Source organism: Perca flavescens, unplaced genomic scaffold (assembly GCF_004354835.1).
Source record: "Perca flavescens isolate YP-PL-M2 unplaced genomic scaffold, PFLA_1.0 EPR50_1.1_unplaced_scaf_36, whole genome shotgun sequence".
Lineage (NCBI taxonomy): Eukaryota > Metazoa > Chordata > Actinopteri > Perciformes > Percidae > Perca > Perca flavescens.
The window spans coordinates 50,816-74,518 of NW_021166687.1; the positions used below are offsets into that span (position 1 = coordinate 50,816).

The following is a 23,703-nucleotide window of genomic DNA, read 5'->3' on the forward strand; positions in this document are numbered from 1 at the left end:
AGCTTGTTTATATCCATGGGGAATGTTATTTGATTCTCACATGCAGCTGCTGTAGTCAACAGGATGTCTGTCTTTGTCTGTAGAGATTGTGTTTTTTATACAGTGTGTGTTCACGGGACAGGCAGCTAGCAGATGGTGAGGAGATGTTTGCTGTATGTGACAAAAAATGTTGTAGCCTAAAAAACGCATCCCATCACTTGGAGCACCTTTTAACCTTGTAACAAAATATCTCATGAACTGATCAGTCCAAACTGTAAATCCAAAAGGGCAAACGCTGCATTTTGCCAGTTATCTCTTCTGTAGAGATTTTCAGTTGTAACGGTGCTTTCACCCCCGTGTTGTTCAGCTGTCCCGGCCGGGGGTATTCACGGCTACTTGTTTCCCCACACTCTGACCCCCACCACATCCGGAGGATCGTAATCTCTGGCGTCCCACCCCTGCCCTCTGAAGGTCCCTCCCACATGGCTGAAGGAGGATACGCTCAGCTGGAGGATCCAGAGGTACCTTCCACTTCACACACACGCTCACACAATTTTAGTGCAACTTGAGTGACTTATGTTGTGCTTTCAAGATCAGGCTGCCTTAAAACTCTGAAGACCATCCATAATGGTGGCTACATGTAAAACAATCTCATGGTTTTTCCCATTTGTGTTTTTTTTTTTTTTTTTTTTGTAATTTTCAGATCTATTTCTTGTGCGCGACAGAAGTGTGCTTGGCTGCAGATGGTGACTGCACTGTCGGCTGCATCTCCAGTGAGTTTAACACCGCGGAAACAAACAGGACAAACTGAGGGTGGGCGAGTATATCAGGACGTTAACAAGGTTCCTGTAAATCAATTAGAAATATATTCATTATAATTTAAAGACTTGAAAGGTTTAACGCAACCGAAAACTATTGTCCCTACAAATAGCCACAACCAATCAGTGATTCACTGAGCACTTTCTACACAGAAGCTGCACAGATGGATTCCTTTGAATGCACTAAATGTTTTGTGGCTACATAATTGTCCTTCCCTCATTACCCAATTAAGTCATTATATTTCCCTTTGCATAATTCCAAAGATATTTACGATTGGCATGCCTCTGCTAAAAGCCGACAACACCATATGAGGCCACACGAGGCTTCAGAAGAATCAAATGGGTAAAAAACACAACCTGGGTAAAAATGGGCTTTATCTGCTTCAGCCACTCTGTATGTCTTTAGGAATCGCACATCACAACAATAACTTCTCCTTTTTTATTTTTTTTGTCCTCCTAGGTCCTAACAGTGACGTGTGAGAAATGAAATAAACCCTTTCACACAACTGCACTCTTGTTTTGTTTTATGGAAATAACATACACAAGTCTTTGTGGAAAAGAGGGGGAAATCCCTTTGGAATATTTATTTAAAAACTTGTGAACTTAAAGACAACATAGTGCAATAGTTAGTGCTACAGAGTGCAGAGAATGAAAACGAGCAATACACAGGCAACTAAGTGTACTTCTACTTGGTCACAGAAGATTTTGGCAGGAACACAAGGGAATGGAAAACGGTTAACTATAACGTCCGTTACTGGCACCGTGTTTCCCCTCTGCACCAAACGGTTAACAGGAAGGCAGCACTTAAGGCTTCACAGCTCCAAAACAAAAGTCAGTTTAACCGCCCCAAGCAATGACTGAGGAAAGCCTGCAGAATATTTGGCACACTAAAGGCCTTTGTTTTCTGACCGGTTCTGTGGTCTTCTGGACAGTCATAAAAAAGAAGGAATTAACTGGAATGTAACTTGTAAAAGGATAAATTACCCATTTACCAATGTACCATTACGTCTCCTATAGCATAAAATAAATTGGCATCAATGTGAAAGTGAAGTAAGAGGTAACAGTTCAGTCATTTCTCCCCGACATGCTTTTTAACTTTCACATGAAGACAAAACCCAAACTTCAGCAGCGGTGTCATTACAGTACAAAACTGCTAAAACGTAACAGACGTGGAAGTTCCATTTTAAGCAAAAGGTCCCTTTTTAACCTTATTAAACCGACGTGTCGCCCTCATCCCCAGATTACTTATTGCATGCCCACAATGATGAAGAGGTCTGTCAGGCGAAACCACAGTGGCTGTCTAGCTGTGACGGTAGATGAAGAGCCGATTATAAGCAACATCCATTTCACCAAGAGTTACTGCATGATTATTAAAGCAAAAGCACAATAAAATATTGGTTGTCAACAGCCCTGCTCACAATGGGTGAAATGATTAGTGTGATGTTTTAGGATAAAAACATTCACTTAAACACTATTCTAGTTCAGTGGTTAAAAAAAACGAATCGGTAAACATTTGTTTGCTGTTTAAGCCTGAATTCCAGCGATGGTCCTCGTTGAGGCAGAGGAGGGGAAGGGTTGAAAACCCAATCGTCTTGTTAGTACACCGTGGTGTAGTACGCAGTGACCTCCTGCTGGTTTCTCTTGGTCTGTTTCAGGAGGACCGTGGTGCAGACCAGGGCTGTGATCTGTCATGCAGACACAGAGGGAGGAGGGGAAGTAAAGGGCAGGGATGGGACAAAGCAGTGCAGGTGATCCACCTGCTTCCTAAATCTCATCTCCATGCTTAACACCAGCCACAGAATTTTAGTTAACAGCCCACGCTACTCATTAGCATGCAGGTACAGAATGAGAAGCTTGTGCAGAATAAAAGAAATTAATTGAGGAATAAGTAGACACTTAAGGTAAAATCCAACCCTGGATATGTTTTCTTTAACGGTCTATATATCTGCATCTCTGGGAAAAAAAAAAAAAAAGAACCTCAGAGGCAGCCACTGGTGGGACAAAATACAAACCAATTTCCAGTTAGTGGAGTTTTTTTGTGTTTTTTTTTTTTTTTTATGTAGCTAATTTCTTATTTTTACCCCTACCCCTTGTTTTTTGATTCTGATTCATCACCTTGTCTCTGAAAACGTTGCAACAAATTTATAAACCACCGTTATTTGGATAACCTAAGCAGACATTGGGAATCTACATGGTGACTTTCTCGCCTGAAAAATATATTAACTTAATAAAGTGACATTAACAGCTTTTAGCCTGGCTCAGAATCTCACGTATTGCACGACTGACCTGGCCAGCGGCTCTTACGTCTCATTTCAATACATCAGAACAACATGATACGGGCGCCCGAATAGCTCATATCATAATTTCAAAACTTTTTTCAACTAAGAAAATAATGACATTTGTGGGTTTGTCTTGTGTTTCGACTTTAGCCGCCATCTTGCCGATGATTCGCAAAGATTTCTAAGAACACATTGCATGTGCCTCCGAAAAAACTTGATCTGGACGGGCGTGTGATCCTACCTCTTTGCCCTTTGTTACACAAACTCCAGGGCAGTGAGTTCTAGGGTTTTTTGTTTTGTTTTGTTTTTTACCTTTGTAGGGTTTAGGGCTGGACCCGAATATTCAAATATTCGTTCGGTGGGTTGGTATTCGATTTTAAAATTTGACATTCGAATATTCGTTTTTTTTTATTTTGGTTTATTTATTTTCTGCATTTATCTATCGTTCACACTCCAGTCCAGTTGGTGGCGGTAATGCACATTTAAGTTGGTTTGCCAACCGCCAATAAACTAGAAAGAAGAAGAAGATACTGTCGGTACACGATGACGCCCACTTCGAGCATTTAGCAAGCTGGGCAGAGAAGCTAGCGGCGATAACAAGTGCGGAAATTGAAAACTGTTTCGCGTTTTTCCGTTGTGATTCGGCCAGAAACTTCAACATTGTGAGGCGAAGAGATTGTTTTGGAATATAAAGCTTGGATATTACATTTCCTTGGACTCTTGGGGATTTATGAAAATCAAGTTTGTTCACTTTGTTGATGAAAGGACAACAACAGGTATGCATGCACTCTCGTCTGCGCAGATTATGGCTAAATTGTTTTATTTTCTTTTACTTTGTAACAGTTGTGTACATGGCTTTATATTTTCAAGATTTAATGCTTTAAAGTTATAAAAACGCTCATGAGTGGAAGTTTTATCGAGGTTACAGCGACGCCCCAGTCACAAAGTGTCCCGTTGACGAGACGGTGATACTTGAGAGGTTAAAAGTTTATTAATTCTGAACGCGTCTGGCCTGTCTATTTATATTGCACCAAATACGACACTGCTGCACTCCCTTGTGAAGTCGTTTGGATGAAAGGTTCTCAAAATTATCAAAATGCAAACAAACAGACACATAGATTCCTGCATTTAATTGAGATAATATGTTCCGAAGCTTCGAATATTCGATGCTCATTACTACCGAAGCTTCGAAGCTCAAAAAATGGTATTCGGACCAGTCCTAGTAGGGTTTAAAACTTCTTTGTAGCAGCGATGGAGGCAGAGATGTTCCCTGTTGCTGTAACGTTACGAGACTTGCACACCGCGATACGGACTGACAAGTCTGAAAGCTGGTTAATACATGATTGTCCACCGCAGGTTGAAGTCTGTGCTTTTCTCCAAAATTTAAAATCAGACTCAACTTTTTGCTGCAGGCATTCAAAACAAAAGGAAAAGACCTGAGTTATTGCCGGACTGTCTGACGAGTGAAAACCGACGCAGTGTTTGTGAATGGATGTTGACGATGCCTGACAACGACAGCAGGCTGCTACGGTAGAACCATACAGACCTCTACAAACATCAGACATTTAGCTAGCAGCTTAATCCCTGCCAAACACCACCGTGGATTTCAGCCTGCATGCACGAATATTACCTACCCATCAAACAAACGTTAGGATCCAGTCTTAGCATGCTAACAGACTAAACTAAGCAGACTCATCTCATAAAGTGGCGTATGTATGACACGCCAATTCGTATGCCGTTTTTGCGTGTTATCAAGACGCATAATGGCTTTTTAGCGTGTTCATCAACGCCGTTCGGCCGCCATTGACCTACATTACGTGTGAATTTTCGCCGTGGCGAGTAGTGTGAAAGAACGTAAGTTGGGGTGTTGGATGGGCAGTGTAGTCTACATGATACGCAGGTATACGCAGTATACCCACTAAGAAAGCTTCAGTATTTCCATATACCCACTTAAAAATTGTGCAATGACACGCAACAACATACTTTACATTATAATTATGGTATATTTTGAATTTTCATCTGTGGTTTTTTTTTCTTCGATAGGCTAAATAAAGGGATTTCCACCATAAATTGGTGCAAAAAAAGTATATCCGAATGCAGGAAATGAAGTCTTTGACGTTCAAAATTTTCCTGGCGGAGGACACCCAGACCCCCCCAATATGAAATGCTCCCCAAGGCCCATCCAGGCCCATACATATACAGTACAGTATACCCACTACAATACATTAGACTGACACCACTGAGGATGGGTCAAACACAGGACTTTCACCCAGGAGAGCCGCGATCGCGTCCTGCGTGTGGCGTTTGTCAACTGTTTTTTTTAAGCCTTCCCCAATGTTTCTTTCCTAAACCCAACAGTTAGTTTTCCTAAGCGTGTGACGTTGTTGCGTTACTAAAGCCTTTCCCAATGTGTTTTTTATTTATTTTTTTTTTACACGCGTGACGTTTTTGTCGCGATAGTACGGCACGTTCTCGCAATAAGACGCCACGTGGTGTGTATGTTTACATCCACTGTATACAGCGTAGACATACACCTGGATAGCTCAAAATGCGTCCAGATAACACACCATCTGGCTTTAGGAAAGTTGCGTGTATGTTTACGCAAAGTCATGATGCCACGTTGAAATTAAGAGTAAGTAAGTAGGCCTGACAAATACTATACTGGTTAAACACTAGAATGTCACTGTGGCCATATTAACATGCTAATGTTAGCATGTAGTTCAAAGCACAGCTGAAAAGAGCCTCACAGAGCTGCTAGCATGGCTGGAAATTTTAAGTCTAGTTAATAATCCGCACACTACGGTGCTCCTAGTAAAAAACGTTAGTCTGGAACCCCTGCGTTTCAATTATTTTCCTCGCCCCAAACTCAGAAGGTTTACAGGAACATAATATTCCGGTTTTTGCCCTTGTTCTGAAAAAAAAGACGATATTCCGACAAAAGCCGCTTACATGGCTAAAGAAAGTGAAAATTCTACTAATATTCCCATTTACATGTAGCTGTGCAAAATAAGATTTTTTTTAAAGTTTAGTTGGACTTGCTGGACCGTGCGAACACAGCCTCCCTCTTCCATTCCTTCAACCAGCTTCTTGAAAAGGTCGGTGTAGCGATGTTTGCACATATCCAAAAACCTGTTGATATCCAAGTCTTTGATAATGTTTAAAAGTAGCTGTGTTTCTCCTTATCGAGTCTCCAGCCTTGCAAACTGTTGGCTGGTTGGTTTGTTTACAGCAACCATAGCAACGCACAGAGCTGACCGTAAACTGCGGTGATAACCCAGATTGAGACGCATATTCCGAATGTGCTGTATACATGTCCAAAGATTGCCTCTAAAACCCGAATAATACCGGAATTTCCCACGTCTTAATCAGAAAATGCTATATTCAGAAAAAGGCCTTATTCGGAATATCTAACCGGAATATGCTGTTTACATGACCTGTATCAAATTCGGAATACTGTTATTTTCGGAATAATAGTGGAATATTGGTGTGCATGTAAACGTACTGAGAGATGCAAAAATACGTTTGCCAGTGATTGTCTTAACTGCATATTACTCCAGTGATGAAATAAATGCATGTCATAGCCGTTTTAAGTTTTATGTCAAGTACTTAAGTAAAAATACTGATTCTCCAAAGTTCAGATGAAAAATCTTTAGAATAATTTGCAAATGTATCGTTAAGATAAATCGACTAACAGAATTCTTTATTTTTTTTAGATTAATCAATGACAAAAATAATTGTTAGGGACAGCCCTAATATTTATTAGTTCTATTTAACGGTTTTGTAATAGAACACTTTGATTTTTTTTTTTTTTATTATAAAAACCCAAAACAATGAGCCATTGGTGTATGCAAATTAATTATTTTGTTTGGTCAATAATCTTGAAAACTTCTTTTTCGTTCACCAGCCTATTTCAGCCAAAATATTAACACCATTTAACCCTCCTGTTGTCTTCGGGATCAAATTTGACCCATTTTCAAAAAGTTTCTATCTCAGAAATTTGGGTTTCCTACAACCAAATTGTAAAAAAATTAAACATGAATAGTTCCCTAAAACGCTCTTCACAAGTTCAATAACTGATCAGTTCGCTATTTTCCTTGAATTTGGGGGTTTAATTTGATAGCATTAGAAGAATTTCTTTTGTATTAAAGAACACTGAAAAAAGTGAAAAAACGTCAAAGGAAACGCAAAACGAAGACATTGGAAAAAGTGACAAAGAACTTTGGGAAAAGTGAGAAAACGTAAAAAAATGACATTTTCGGAGAAAGCTTAAAAAAAAAAATTTAAAATTTAAAAATTGATTGGGAAAAGTGACAAAAGTGTCTGGAGGTTTTAACTTTACATTTTGACCCAGAACAACTAAAAGTTACAGGTTCTACGGGAAGACAACACGAGGGTTCAGCGTAGAAATGTGCAGCATGCAACTCATTTGCTTACCAAAAGAACTCCCGTTCCGACAAAGATGCCCATCACTAGTGCTGCTTTACTGTTAAAGACATCTGCGATGATCAGAGGACAATTCTGTAGGAAGACCAGGACAGGAGAAGATGTTAGCGGCTAGCTCCCTCTATACTGGAGCTTACCCAGAGTCTACAGGTTTCAGTTTTCTTGGCACCAACTTACAGGCTGCTTGAGCTGCTCCCAAAACCCATCTGCTTTGGGACAGGTGTTTTTGGCCAACTCTATCACCACGATCCCGGTCACCCACAGCAATGAAGCTACAGAGGAAGGAGAATTAGGAACACCCAATCATCCGAGGTTATGATAAATGTGGAGCCCTAAGAAGTTGGTAATCATGACATACTATGAATTAGGTCAATAAATTGTCTAAAATAAATAAGGCAATAGGAAATAATACAAGTTACTCTAGTAATGGGTCTTCATTTATATATTTTACACAATTTATTCACATGATTTCATAATTGTCTTTAAGTTATTTAACATTGAACTCTTCATGCGTCTATGTCAGGAGGCAACACAAGTTGCAAAAGCACCAAGTTCAAAAGACATTTAGACAAACAAAGTTACTAGTTGAACTGTGCTTTTTATCAAACTGGAAGGAAGGAAATAAAGTTTATGATTACCATATTGTGGATGAACGTGAGAGTGGCACCAATGACTGGGTCTCCGCCTGTGATATACAGAGCATACAGGCTACTGTAGAACTCCACAATGTGCAGTCCAACCTTAATAAAACACAATTTTGTGATCATAAATATAGGGTATTTACTGATTTATGATTTGACTATTTTTTCATCATATGTTTGTGTGTCCCTTCTTTTCCATTTGCCTCTTACCCGTTCCTTGCTGGAATAAGCAACCACTCCAATAGCAATTTCAGCCATTGCCAGAATGGTCAGAAGGGCGGAGAACTGAAAAGAACAAATAAAGTAAATAAAGCTAATTAGAATATCTTAATGGTACAGGTTAATGACCTGATGAACCCAATCATAACACTTTTCTCCAACTACTATGCATGTGCATCAAAACAAGGATGTGCAAATGCTTGTTTTTGTTTCAACTGGTAGGAAGAATGCTGAACATTTGTAAAAATGCGTATCAAATATTTTCAACATGATATCATGACTTTGCGTAAACATACACGCCCACTTTCTTAAGCCAAGTGGGGTTTTATCTGTACGCATTTTGAGCTATCCGCAGGTTTGTCTACGCTGTATACAGTGGACATAATCCTACACGCCACTTTCTAAAGACAAGTGGCGTGTTATCTGTACACATTTTGAGCGCCGTATACAGCAGACGGGCTGGGTTCTATGAAAAGAAGAAAGCAACGGTTGAGTTTAGGAAACATGACACGTGGGTCATGATCCCCGGTCTCCTGGGTGAAAGTCCTGTCTTTGACCCATCCACCACCCCGACCAACCTCCCTACGCAGATTTTCACCCTTTCATACTACTTGCTTAAATTCACGCGCAATCGCGAGGTAATGCAAGTCAATAGAGGCCAAACAGCGTTGATAAACACGCTAAAAAGTAAAAGAGTATGCGTCTTGATAACACGGCAATAATGGCATAAGAATTGGCGTGTCATACATACACCACTTCATGAGATCAGTCTGAATATTTGAATGAGCAATATTTTCCACTCTGTTATATAGAACCTCTACAAAAGGTTGGTGGCGATCTTAAAAAGGCCTCTGAACTTCTTCTACAAGAACACTGCGATGAGACGGAGATAAACGTTTTATGGGTCTTCTCCTGAAACGTATAACGACAATACCATTAAATCAGGAGACCAGAGGACATAATCACAGATACTTATATTTTGCAGGGGTTTGATTTTGCAACATATTTTAACCCCACTGCTTAATGGATTATTATACCCACATTGTCGGTAGGGCTGCTCCCTCTTAGTCGATTAGTCGACTAATCGGTCGTTTTGGTCTTAGTCAACTTAGATTTCTTTAGTCGATTAGTCATGTTTGATGCTTTTTTTCATGCTGAATGACTTATTTCCAAGAAAAGTACAAGCACATCTCTGGTAAACACAAGAATTAAAGTGGTGCTTTTGCATGACTCTTTGTGGAGAAACTCAGATTTACAGATCTGTCAATTAAATCAACTAATCGATTAGTCAATTGATCAACTGAACGAGTGTTAGTCGACTAAGAATTTCTTCAATCAAGCACAGACCTAATTGTCGGGGATATAATGTTGCGCACTAGACTCAGTCTTTGCACGTACAAGCATAAATCTTGTCATTTTCAGAAAGGAGGATGAATGAAAACAAGTGCCACATCAGGACAAAGGTCAGAAGTGCAAAATCTCAAAGATTCAGGGAGCTCACCAGAGGCAGAGCTATGACTAAAGGATCTTTTTACATTTCCCTGTTCCTTCCATCCATTAGTTCACCCCCCTCCCCGGCGTGCTGTGGGGGATTTTCCAACATGAAACTGAGACAGTTTCGATACTTTGTGGCTGCAATTCTGAAGAATATGTGTCTGCCGGTTTTAGCAAGTGAAGTTATAGTGATATTAAAAGCACAAGAATGCAATCATTTTAAGCAGAAAGTAAAGCGATTAAGTGGTACCACAACAATTAAAATACCTTCATATTACTTTAACCCTTTGCCCTTAAAAAGCATGGGCACTGAACCTTGTATTTACATTTAAGTTTAAGTATCAATTTAAGTTGGAAAAGCAAACAAGTGATCTGAGCACAAGAAACTACAACAGGCAACACTGACACTTTCTAACAGAAATGTGTGTTCAGATGTTCAGCTGGTGTTATCTACTAGATAACTCTTGACACTAATTTTGGCCTTGAATGAAAAATAGTCCTGTGTCTCTTAAAGAAAGCAGTGTACGGTCTTCTTAAAAGAGCCCCACCTCAGTTATTTATGGTTTACTTGCGGGTTCTTTGAAAAAGTTATAATCTTTTTGAAACAGACCCATAAAACTTTATATAGGACCTGTAATGAGCTTGTCTGATTTTTGTAAGATAAAGCCATCAAAGGTTCACATTTGATGAAGTAGTCTTATCAGCTCTTGGTTTTAAAAGAAAGGGATTCACACATATGGGTTGATGTGGTTTGTTGTGCTCCGTCTGCTTTCAGCCAGGTTTCATGTTTCGGTCTTCTGAACTGCCCGTAAACATCCCAGGGCTGCTCAACTCACCCACGTCACCTCCACTGACCAGCGCCTATTAATCACCGTCTGCTACATATCTTAGCCTCACATGCGTACCAATAAATCTTTGACTGTCTGACATTTAACCGGTCTGTTGGTGAGGAGGCAGGATGAGAATAGCAGTCAAGTGATATGGCCAAAATCTTCTATCCCGACATACGTCATTTCATATCTCGATAATGATATAGCAGGTTTTCTCGTAATTTAATAAATAAAGATTCTATATGAAATAACCATACCGTTAACTCCTGTGTGAATTAAAGGTGCTCTAAGCGACGTTGGGTGACTTATTATTGATGGTCAAAGTATTTTCAAACAAAACGGAGGCTAGCTCGCCCTCCCTCCTCCTCATCATCCCGTCCCCTCCCCTCCCTTCCGTGCACTTACCCCCAACCCCCACCCCAAAATCCTTCTTGTCGGTTATTGGCTGGAAGACTGTTTGTTATGTTTGGTGGTGCAGGTTGCCATACTTTGTTTTTGTTGCCGTTTTGGAGCCTGGGCTGTCTACAGAGACCGCGGTTTTTTACAGTGTGTTCAGGGGACAGGCAGCTAGCGGATAGTCAGGAGAGGTTTGCTGTATGTGACAAAAAAAAATGGTGTAGCCTAAAAAACGAGTGACATCGCTTAGAGCCCCTTTAAATACTACAAATGAGAAAGCGATGAGCATTTTCTCATTTTATTAAGAACTTTTGTGTGAAATGAACGTAACCTGCAAGAATCAGAATGTAATAAGTCAACTAAGTTACGTAAACATTACCATAATGCAATATTTAATATTAAGGTTTCTATATTGTCATTATCACACAGCCCTACTCTTCAGACTTTGCATGCATGCAGGCCTACAAAACTTAAATAAAAGCCTGGGCCTTGTTGCCTTACGCAGAACTGAGAGAGCACTGGCGCACTGTGATTATGTCAAAGTTATCCTGAGGTAGTTTGTCACATTGGCTGTTTGACATTACAGGCAAAACTAAATATTAGCCATTTCCACAAATCAAAGATTTTAGCTTAAAAGGTTTTTCAGATAATCACAAAGTTAGATTAGCACTTCCCCGTTAAATGACAGTACTGTACATTGTGAAAGGCAGGCTATTGCAATCACACAACAGGAAACTCTACAATGAAGTAGGAAGTCTTACCACTTGAAGAGCACATCTTTTCTCATTGCAGGCACCGTAGTCTCCAAACACCACCACAATCAGCATCACTGAGCCCAGAGCAATCAGTACAATCACAGCTGATGAAGAAAAAATAAAGAGAGATGCAGATCTGTGATGAAATATGTATTAGAGTCAAATATATCTTCATGCATTGTTTTGAGGAAATGACATAAATGTGCGTAACTCATGTACTCACCGATAACAAATGCACTTGAGTTCAAGTCCTCTATTTGAAAGATGCCTCTGGTGCTGTCGCTGAGCCTCAGCCACAAGCCGAGACCCAAAAAGGCAAAGCCCACCAACTGACAAACAACACACATCAAAATTAAACCACATTTCTCAAAACACGGTTTCACTTCAAATCTGTACATGGTTGTGGTCGGATGTAATATTTTGGGGGAACAGCTGAACGCGAGTTTTTATTCACACTGTGGGGCATGTCAGGGCACAAAAAATATCCTTTAAGAGAACAAAGTCACAGAATGAAACCAGCTGTGGGACACCTAGGTAAACACCTGGCAAACAACCAAAATACACTGAAACACGATGCAACAGTTGACAATACAGCACATGAGAAGCACAAAAGAGCAGGTTAAAACAGAGTGTGAATAAATGCTCTCTCTTTTGGTTTCCTTTCATCTAAAAAATGGTAGGTGTAATAAGCTCAGGCTTCAGCCTGCACCTTTTCGGTCCCGTTTGTTTCTTGTATGTACGCATGTATGTATTAAGGCATGGATACCCGAACCGAGCCCGACGGGCCGGGCTGATATTTAGAAATGATGGTCGGGTTCGGGTGTTTTTAAGATTTTTAGGGCTTTTCCACCTTTAATTGACAGGACAGCTAGGTGAGAAAGGGGGAGAGAGAGGGAAGACATGCAGGAAATCGTCACAGGTCGGATTCATTTTTGAATGTGGAAGTAAAAAGCAACAATGTTATGTTTTGTCTGTTGCTTGTTATTAGTGCATTGATTGTTGTGGATTACAGATGGCTGAAAAAAAAAATAATAATAAATCTTGTTGGTTACTAAGGCAGTAGAGACAGGGTAGTGTATTGTTAAGTATGCTAGAAAGTGGGTAGTAAATCTTTAAGCATTGACAGGTGTTGTTTATTCCAATAAATGAAAGTGGCCCTAGCCTTAGTTGGTATTCAGCAGAAACGAAACCTAATAGGAGCCAACAGACAAACCTCCATCTTCCTTTTTTGTTTTTTCATGGGAACTTACAATACCCCCCGGAATATGCACACACAAGGAGGAATGTAGGTGTGTGTGTGTGTGTGTGTGTGTGTGTGTGTGTGTGTGTGTGTGTGTGTGTGTGTGTGTGTGTGTGTGTGTGTGTGTGTGTGTGTGTGTGTGTGTGTGTGCGTGTGTGTGTTTCCAATCTATGTAGTGATTTGGCAGACTTACCGCAAAGATAGCGTTGAAAATGAAGAGGGTATACTTGCAGAAGAGGCCACATCCATCCAGCGCCATGATGAAAACTGGGATGTTTTGCTGCGTGTAACGTTACTTGGGAGGTCTGTAAAGGTGTGCACACGGTAAAAAAAAAAAAAAAAAAAAAACAATTACCTCATCATTTCTGACGCTATATTGTAAAAAAAAATATATATACACATACAAACGCATGCCTACTAAAACTTCTTAGGGTTATAATGTATTTGTAAATGTCGTATTGAACAATTTGGTAATATGTTTTTACACCTTAACAGCGCTCTTCTTTTAAATAGACCTAAATCATTGAGTAATATGGCAGCCATGCTACACACGACATTAACTCCAAATGAAAAGAAATACCTGAATTTGTGGAAGGTTTTCGCGGTGTGTGTGTCTGTCTCTCTCTCTCTCTCTCTCTCTCCTCAAGCTCCTAGTCGGAAGAAAAACATCTACAGGTTACACGTTTGCTGCGTACTGTTTTAACAGCCCCAATGTGCGTCACGTGGCCGCCACTTTGCCCTCGCTCGGTCTTTCATTGGCTGAGAGGCGTGACTGACATGAGCTAACACCTATGATTAGGCGGCGGCGTCCACAGGATGCGGCTCCAGCTCCAGACAAGAACATGAAAGGAAGAGAGTGAAACTTAAGGAACTGAGATGACCCCATTAGTGACTCTTTTCAACGCTGGCTTCCTTCTCAAGGTATGCTGCTGCACCCATTACATGAAATGTCAATTCAAGCAGGAATATTTTTAAAGGATAACAAATTACAGTTCTTGATAAATAACTTGAACATTGTAAATATTGTATTCATATAGTTAATAAGTATTTAAAGGTCACACCCCACATCAACGGTTGGAAAAATGAGCTTTGCTACATCTCTTCAATGCATGACAAAGGAAAACGTCAAGAGACTCTTATTTGTTGGACTTACATTCCCTACGTGACTAAAAAAGAACCCCAGTATCTTTATTTTCTTTATAATAATAATAATAATAATAATAATAATAATTTATACTTTATTAATCCCCAAGACGGGAAATTCCAATGTTTTCACTCTGTTGTTATTACACACATTACACACAGGTCTGAATTACACACACACACACACACACACATACACACACACACACACATGCTCAGAACCTATACGTGCACTAATGGAGAGATGTCATAGTGAGGGAGCTGTTTATTTGTTATGTTTTGTTATATATATTGTCTCTACCTCAAAGCTGTTAACACTTTTTTTGACAAATGTACAAACACATTGTGTTTTGATTGTTTGTATCTCTATTATACAGTAAAGAATAATGAAAAAAAAATAAAAAACTTAAGGAAATGAGAACTACGGAATGTTAAAGGCTGAGTACGATTTTTTTTTGATGATTTGATGTGACACAAATATCAAATGAATTCATAGACAAATGCAGGGCCAAATCAACATTGTAGCCAATTCACATTCTTTATCTTGCAGAAGTGTATCAACAGAGTAATGGACAGTTTAGACCCTGGTCAATGTGAAACATAAACCCTGAGAACATAGAAAGGAAACAAAGGACAGGAAATGTTGTGTGCAATCTCTCCCTCCCCCTCTATCTACTTTGCTCCAGGGATGGGTCTAGAGGGGGGGCCCGGGGTGGCACACCCCCCTCCTCCCCCACTGAAATATGATTGCCCCCCCTCCAATCCATTGGGCTAGAGTGCTGTCAATCTGACAAATTTGATTTCCATTGGCTTAGAGTTCTGTCACTTTGCTGCCGGTTCTGCCAATCGCTGCCTTTTCATTTGGAAAATGGATATACTTTAAAAAGACATTGAATGGCAACTGTGTACTTTGTTTTTCAGGCCAGATTAGAAGTAGAAACATATTGAACTTACTGTAGAGCACTTGTTGCTGTAAGAAATAAATTGTGTATTGTACTTTATTTCTGTTCTATTTCCTATTATCTGAAAACTGTATACAGCAAGGTTTTCTTTTTACCTAGTTTATTGTAAGTGTATTGCAAATTATTTTTGTTGAAAAAAAAGTTAAATTAATAATAATGTGATGTGTTTTTTTTCTATCCTATCCAAAATGTACTATATTTCTCAGCAGATTTTCTATGTTGTATTCTGATCTGATTCTAAATCCCCTTGCACCCCCTGTCTGATTATTGGTCCCCACTTTGCCACCCACTTTAAAAATCCTGGCCTGGCTCACACACCCAGCCACCCACACACACACACACACACACACACACACGGGCACACACACACATGCACATGCACCCACACACACACACACACACACACACACACAATGTACACAATTCAACAGGATGCATTGTTCCTTGTAGGACCTACTGACGCTGTTTGTGTGATAAACTTTGATTGTATCAGGACTAGTACTTTCATCTCAAATTCTGTTGATTTACATATTCTCCTTGTCAACTCATTCAATAATAATAATGCATGTCATATAATTCTGTTAAATAAGGGTAAACTCTGTAATCAGAAAATGAAAGTGCCAACCCACCCACTTACACTTCCTCTGTACTTATTCATTCCTTTACCTCTACCTCCAGTTATATACAGTACAGTATAAAAACAGTATCAGGCAGTATTACAGTAAACGTGCAAATAGCTTGAAAAAAGCAATGAGAATAAACACAATTCACTAAAAAAACACCAATAGTAAAATTTGAGAAAACAAAGACTGGTAGAAAGCTCATACTTTACTCTTACATACTTTATATACTATTACATATATTATATACATACTTTACAGATATAAGCTACACTACTCTTGTGGGTGTAAATAGTTGAAGATGTAAGGTGTTTTTTTTCAGCAATGTTTGTGTGCAGTGAACGTCACATAGTGTGGCCAGGAAGCGTTGGTGGATTCCAGATAACTCAGTTAACACAAAAACAAGTGGTTTAACCCCACAGTGTGTAGGCATCAGCCATTGCTAAAACACCATGTGCTAGCTGCTAATTAAAGGGGCGCTATGCAGTTTTAGCAATATCTTTGCTGTTTTAAAAGGTAAATACAACACGGCATAAGCTTCTCCTCGGAACGCGTAGCTCTTATGGCGCCATTTTGATGCTAACAAGCCATCACCTCCCGTTAGCATCCCATTGACTCCCATTTATTTTGGCGTCACTTTTACAGCTAATAACTTTACATCTGAAGAAACACGACAATGTATAAAAGGCTCCATTACCTTGTACCTCACGTTATGGGTCCGTAGCCGACGCTTTAATAAAATAGGCTAACGATTGGGTCATAACCACGAGACTTACTGTCACTGTTTACGGAGCCCCCCTGGTCCCACTTTGTCAAAAAAAATTAATTATAACTATCTCGTGGCCACGAGATAATTCTTCTTCATATTTTATAGCCTATATTTATACTTTTTACATGTATATATGTCACAAAGTGGAGCCAGGCAGACAGAGTTTTCTTATGTTGTATATAGTTTGGTGTTTCGGGTGTTTTATTTTGTATTATGAATGGCTGAGACATAAGGAGGAAAAGGGCGGATAGAGAGCAAAAAAGAAACGTTGAGGATGGAGCACAGATAGATGGGCAGGACAGCGGGCGGAGCGGAGGACAGCTGTGGATGTTAGGCAGATCGGTAGCGTTGGCGTTGTGGCCCAAGCGGGAAAAGCAGAGTGGGCGTTGCCTGCTGCTCTTCCCCCCTCCCTCAAACAGAAAAGGGTAAAGACTGTAGTGCCTTTCTCTATAAACTGGTTGAAATCAGATTTTCTATTTTTGCCTAAATCCACCTTCATCCTTAAAACCAAGCATGGGTGGTTTTAAGGCGGGTGGAGTGAGGGCGACCACCATTCAACTCGAAAGAAAAGTCATATAGCCTAACCATTCCAATGACTCCAAAGCTGTTCACTTAAGGTACATTAAGCTAGAAACAAACTGCATAGTTCCCTTTTAAGTTAGCTTGCAAACTGTAAAACAGTGACTTGCACAAATCTACATAACCAAGATTAGAGGTGTGAATATTCACTGATCTCCCATGCGATTATGATTATCATGTCAGCGATTCAATTGGATTCGATATCTCGATGCATCACGATCGTCAAATACATTCTTCTATTAAAGCCATGTAGGATAGGCTATTTCATTCATAGCTTTCAAAAACCAAACATTCTGCAGTGCTCTAATACTAAATAACTTGGATACATAAAACTATACAGCACTGAGCACATGGCACTTCCTGAATATGCAAAACATAAGAGAATATGTAAACAGAAATGTTGTTAGGCCTACTGTTGTCTACCAAGGCTTGCAATGACTTTGCCTCCTTCTTCACAGACAAAATTCAGAAAATTAGACAAACAGTCAGTGCTTCCATATCAAGTACAGGATATGTGTTGTCACAGTGTGCACATAAAACAAATTCCAACATGACACAATTTCATACGATCAACCTTAAAAACCTGGAGGACATAATACAAAATCTGAAAACCTCCTCCTGTTGCCTTGATATTCTACCAACGGGTGTTTTCAAAAATGTTTCGAATTGTTTCGCTTCTGATCTTCTACAGATTGTAAACACATCTCTGCTCTCAGGTATCTTCCCACAGGCCTTGAAAACGGCAGTCATCAAGCCACTCCTAAAAAGAACAATCTAGACATGACACTAATGAGCAACTATAGGCCAATATCAAACCTTCCATTTTTAAGTAAAATCATAGAAAAAGTGGTTTTCAACAACTCAACCTTTTCTTATCGCTAAACAACAGTTTTGATGCCTTCCAGTCAGGTTTTCGACCACACCACAGCACTGAGACAGCTCTTGTTAAAGTCTTTAATGACATCCACTTAAACACAGATAGTGGCAAAATTTCAGTCTTAGTATTACTTGATCTCAGTGCTGCATTTGATACGGTAGACCATGACATATTGCTTGACCGATTGGAAAACTGGGTTGGTCTTTCTGGCTCAGTACTAAAGTGGTTTGAATCCTATTTAAAGAATAGGGACTACTTTGTGTCTATAGGTAATTATACATCTGAGCATACAAATATGACGTGCGGAGTTCCCCAAGGCTCAGTTCTGGGGCCTCTTCTGTTCAACATCTACATGCTTCCACTGGCTCAGATTATGGAAAACAACAAAATAAGTTACCATAGTTGCGCGGATGACACACAAATTTACATAACCTTATCGCCAGGGGAACTATAGCCCAATACAACAATTAAATATGTGCATTGAACAGATTAATGACTGGATGTGCCAGAACTTTCTTAAATTAAATGAAGAAAAACGGAGGTGGTTGTTTTGGAGCAAAAGAGGAGCGATTGAAAGTCAGCGCTCAGCTTCAAGCGACAATGTTAAAAACAACAGACAAAGCAAGAAATCTTAGTGTAGTCATGGACTCAGACCTAAATTTTAAAAGCCACATTAACATAATTAAAAAATCAGCCTATTATCACCTTAAAAAATATATCAAGGGTTAAAGGGCTTATGTCTCAGCAGGATCTGGAAAAACTTGTCCATGCTTTTATCTTCAGTAGACTTGACTACTGTAACGGTGTCTTACAGGTCTCCCTAAAAATCAATCAGACAGCTGCAGCTGATTCAGAACGCTGCTGCTCGAGTCCTCACTAAAAACCAAGAAAGTGGATCACATCACTCCAGTACTGAAGTCTCTACACTGGCTTCCAGTGCCTCAAAGAATTGATTTCAAAATACTTTTTACTGGTTTATAAATCACTAAACAGTTTAGGGCCAAAATACATTTCTGATTTGTTACTACATTATGACCCACCCAGACCTCTCAGGTGGTCTGGGACAGGTCTACTTGTTGTCCCCAAGTCAGAACTAAACAGGGGGAAGCAGCGTTCAGTTTTTATGCTCCACATATCTGGAACAAACTCCCAGAAACCTGTAGGTCCGCTGCAACTCTCAGTTCTTTTAAATCTAAGCTAAAGACCTATCTTTTGATGTTGCTTTTCTTTAAATAATCTATTTTATTAACTTTAATTTCTTATACTGCACTGTAACTTTTATTCTTATACTGCACTATCAATTTTATTCTTGTCTTTTAATGTTTTTAATTTGTTTATTATTGTTTTTTTTAATTGTTTTCTAACTGCTCTTTAATGTTTTATGTAAAGCACTTTGAATTGCCCTGTTGCTGAAATGTGCTATATAAATAAAGCTGCCTTGCCTTGCCTTGCCTTACATTAAATTGTAAACAGAAATAATCGATTATGAGCCTGCTGATTATCGATGCAGCATCGTCCACAATTAGATGCATCAATTATTTGATTAATTTCAACACCTCTAACCAAGATATATGGGAGATGAAATTACATATACAGTAGGTATACTTCAAAAACACTTGTCTTTAAAATCAGCAAAGTAGTGTGTGTGTGTGTGTGTGTGTGTGTGTGTGTGTGTGTGTGTGTGTGTGTGTGTGTGTGTGCCTTCTTCTAGGCCTGCAACTTGATTATTGTCATTATCCATTCAGCTGCTGATTATTTCCTTGATTAATCATTTGTCTATAAAATAGTAATGGCAAATAGTGAAATGCCCATCACCATTCCCCAGAGCCTAGCATTTTACACTTTAATTGTCTTGTTTATCCATCTAAAACCCAAAGAGAATATGTTTTACGATCACAATTAAAAAGCCGGAATCAGATGTTTGACTTTTCTGCTTGAAAAATGACTGAAATGCTTAATCGTTTATCAAATAGTTTTGGATCAACTGAGTGTTTCAGCTCTAAACTAAACACTGTGGAGGCTGGGTGACATCTCTGAAAAAGTTGTTTATGAAAGTGGAGTGTTCCTGACCTGTTATACTGGTGTGCACAAATTAATAAAAAACACACTAAAGGACATATGTTGCCTGTATATATCTATTAGAGTGTACAACGTGAAGACTACAGGAACTGTAGAAGAGATACACAACTCCACTATAAAATACAGATGTTCCTACAGATACCATGGTGTATTTTTCACAACCAGTATCTTTTCATGACCTGTGAGGTCTGTGGCTGTGTTGTGTAGAGAGAGAGAGTAATGGCTTCTATGACTCTCACTGCAGCCTCCGTCAGTGAAACGGGCGGCTTTGTGGAGTGATGCGACCTCACCTGTCGGTCATCATTGCAGGGTTCAGTGGGTGGCGGAGGGACAGGTAGCAGGAGAGGGACAGAGGTTGATAGAGTGAGGACTCAGAGGGGAGAAAAAAAAGCACACACACAATACACTATGCCCTTATAGCTTATATGCACACACAAACACACACATTTACACCTCGACAGTCGGCCTAAAGTGACAGCAATCATTTGGTGAAGTGGAGAAGTGAGAATTCAATGCAGTATTTTATCACATAGGTGTGTTTGTGTGTGTGTGTGTGACAGCAAATACACAGCATTACTTCCCTAATGTATCCCCTCCCTCTCTCAGTTAGTGCACCTTGCACCCATAACCTTTCTACACAACAGCAGCCGTATTTGGATGGTTTTTTCGTTTTTAATTATATGACAACGATTACACAAGAGTAGTGATTCTTCTTTCAAGATGGAAATGCCTTTCCTCCAGGGCGCTCTGTCATAAGACGCACCAGGGCAAACATTAAAAAAACAACAACCCATGATCAGGTTTATTTCATTCCTTCAAAATAATCCAACTCAGAGATCTGCAGGACTTTTCAAATTATGATTTGTATTATATTTCGTCATTGAAAACCTTTGGTTATTAGGGTGGTTTATTTTTAGTTAACAGAAATACATGGACAAACTAAATATAATTCATGGTATAATATATTTCTTTGTATATCATAATGTCTTGAACAATTGGGATTTAAACTCTCATGCAAATAGGCTACATTAAATAATTTCCCAATTTTACAGTCCATTGTGTGAATGTAAAGACATTAGAGACATGGTGTTATGATATTGCGTTTGCAGACCTTGATGTTAAAAAAAAATAAAATAAATGTATAACTCCTCCTGCTAAATGTACGTAACATACACGCATATTAAAAAAATAGTCCTGTGGTAAAATTCATTTTTATTTTTATTATAATTTTTATGTGACTTGTTTGTAGACCTTCTTTTTTTTATATTTTTCATTATTCTGACATAATTAGTAGTACATCTTTTTAGCAGTGTTATTATGAGCAGCAAAATAGTAACATCTATATTCTAATTCGGCTAAACGTTGGAAATACGTGAAGCTAAAAAGGAGGAGGGAGGAGGGGGAGCTCTGACGGCGGTGGTGGGAAGTAGGAAAAAAGAAGGAGAAGACAGAGAAACGCAGACCTCAGACCAGCCCACTTCGCCTTGCTGTCCTTTTCTCTGCTCCCGGTGTCCTTAGACAAATCTGACCGCGGATCAGCAGCACTCGAGCTCCCTCCACGCTCAGTCGCACCAACTGGGACCCAGAGGAAATCGTGTTCGTCGTCAGCCAAGTCCGCACGCTCAACTCAAGACACATCCATAGCAGACCACGGCGAGGGAACGGGCGGTGAGACGAGAAGGGACTACAAACCAACTGCTGGTAGAAAAAAAGGGGCTTTAATGCAAAAAACACATTTAGCGGCGAGAGAGAGAAGACCGCCTGCTCCGAGGAGAAGTAGTAACCGACGCGAAGCTAATTTCCAACATTTTCTATTATTGGTTGCGAGAGTGTGCTCTCCCGAGCCACATTTATAAAGAGAGCTAGCGGAATGTAATGCTAGCAAGCTAGCTGATGTTAGCTAGCTAATTAGCTTGTCAGGCATCCAAGAGTCGACGTGAGCTTTATTAAAATAGGCTCACGGTTAGACGTCGTTGTATTCTTTTTTTTTTTTGTGTAAACAATGTACGTAATTTGTTTTGTCCGGAACTCGCATGGTCATAATGTTCTGCCTCGAATAGCTAACGCCAAGTTAGACAATAAACAGGACCAGCTGCCTATATTGATGAAACCAGTTTATTATCCGTCTACGCTTTTATTTATTTTTTTGGGGAAAAGCCAACCTTTGTGAATATCGATTGTGGGACAATACAAACGGAAAAAGGCAAAAGGTACAAAACCCAAGATTTTTGACTGGTGACCGTCTGCCGTCCATCGTTAATGTCGACCGACGTTGCATCTATAATGATACCCGTTAGTCGGGGAATAATGGAAAGAGACATTGATACAACAGCCGGACCCCTTGCAAACGCGGCCGGGGGGTCCCAGCCGTCTGGGGGATGGCGAGGAGACGGAGGAGCCTTATCGCTCAAACAGCCGCTACAAGGCCCTGGACAGACTTAGCCGGGCGGAGTGCAAAAGACCCAGGATAGACGGAACTGGGGTGTTGTTGGTGATATTGACAGGTAAGACTGCAATGCAAAACACGTACAGTGTACATCTGTAAGTACATGTGTAATAAAAGTATCATCTGCCGTCCCCCCTTTCTTTTTTTTTTTTTCTTCAGTGAAAGCTTTTTGTTCCCAGGCATCAGCAGGAATGATGATAATGTTTTGACAGCCCCCCCCTTTTTTTTCTCCTCCTAATCTATAATATAATCATGCATCAATGCAGCCAATAGAAAATGCTTCAGTTGAAGCTAAATGCGAGATTTGTATTAACACAAAAGTGTGTGACGATAGTAAATGGGGTTTGCTGTGTGCTCCTGGAGCTGCTCAGTAAGAGGGAGCATGACCAAGCCAGACAAAGGTAATAAGGATACAGGCTCCATTGCTGGCGACAGGCAGCACAGCAAAGATCAGAATCATCATACTTGTTTTGATTGAAAGTAAGCCAGTGCTTACTCCACTGTATTTTATCATTGACATGGATGAAATCAGAGCTGTGATGATGATTTACAGTGAGTCATGGCATCAAAATCCTGATACACACACAGCATGTGCCATTTATCGCTCCATGCCCCTGATTGTTGCTAGGTGTTAAAAAAAAAAGAGAGGCAGACGGGGATTGGGGAGGGGTCACCACAGGAAAGACAAAGACCAGAGCCTTTTTTGGTGTTGGCTGAAGGAACAAGGGGGGCCCTCCTTAACATGGGTCTTCCCTGCTTTCATGACTGATTGCTGAGACAGCATCAGCAACCATTCCTGCCTCTGCTGGACTAATCTGCGATGTTACAGTAAACCAGAGGACTGCCGCTGAGGCACGAGGGCATTGACTGACCTATTACATTATTTATTTCTGTCACCGCTTTCTCCTTATAAACACATGCACTGCATATCATTCTCACACCCACATGCATATGCTTTGAACTATCCATAATCCAACAGCGGAAGGGAAAACATTTTTATTGACGTCTGTTGTTTAAGTCCTGGGGAAACGTGTACTAACGGGTAGTCGAAGGGCAGGCGGACGGGTTTGAGGTCATCCCAGGTAATTGAACTTAGGGAACTGGTAAAATACTTTAAATGGTCTGTGCGGCTGA

General features: G+C 39.9%; 1 pseudogene; it reads right to left on the reverse strand.

Annotated features, from left to right (window-relative positions):
- Nucleotides 1–1,352: 1,352 nt before the first annotated feature.
- Nucleotides 1,353–13,796, reverse strand: LOC114551698 (CD9 antigen-like; annotated as a pseudogene).
- Nucleotides 13,797–23,703: the final 9,907 nt, after the last annotated feature.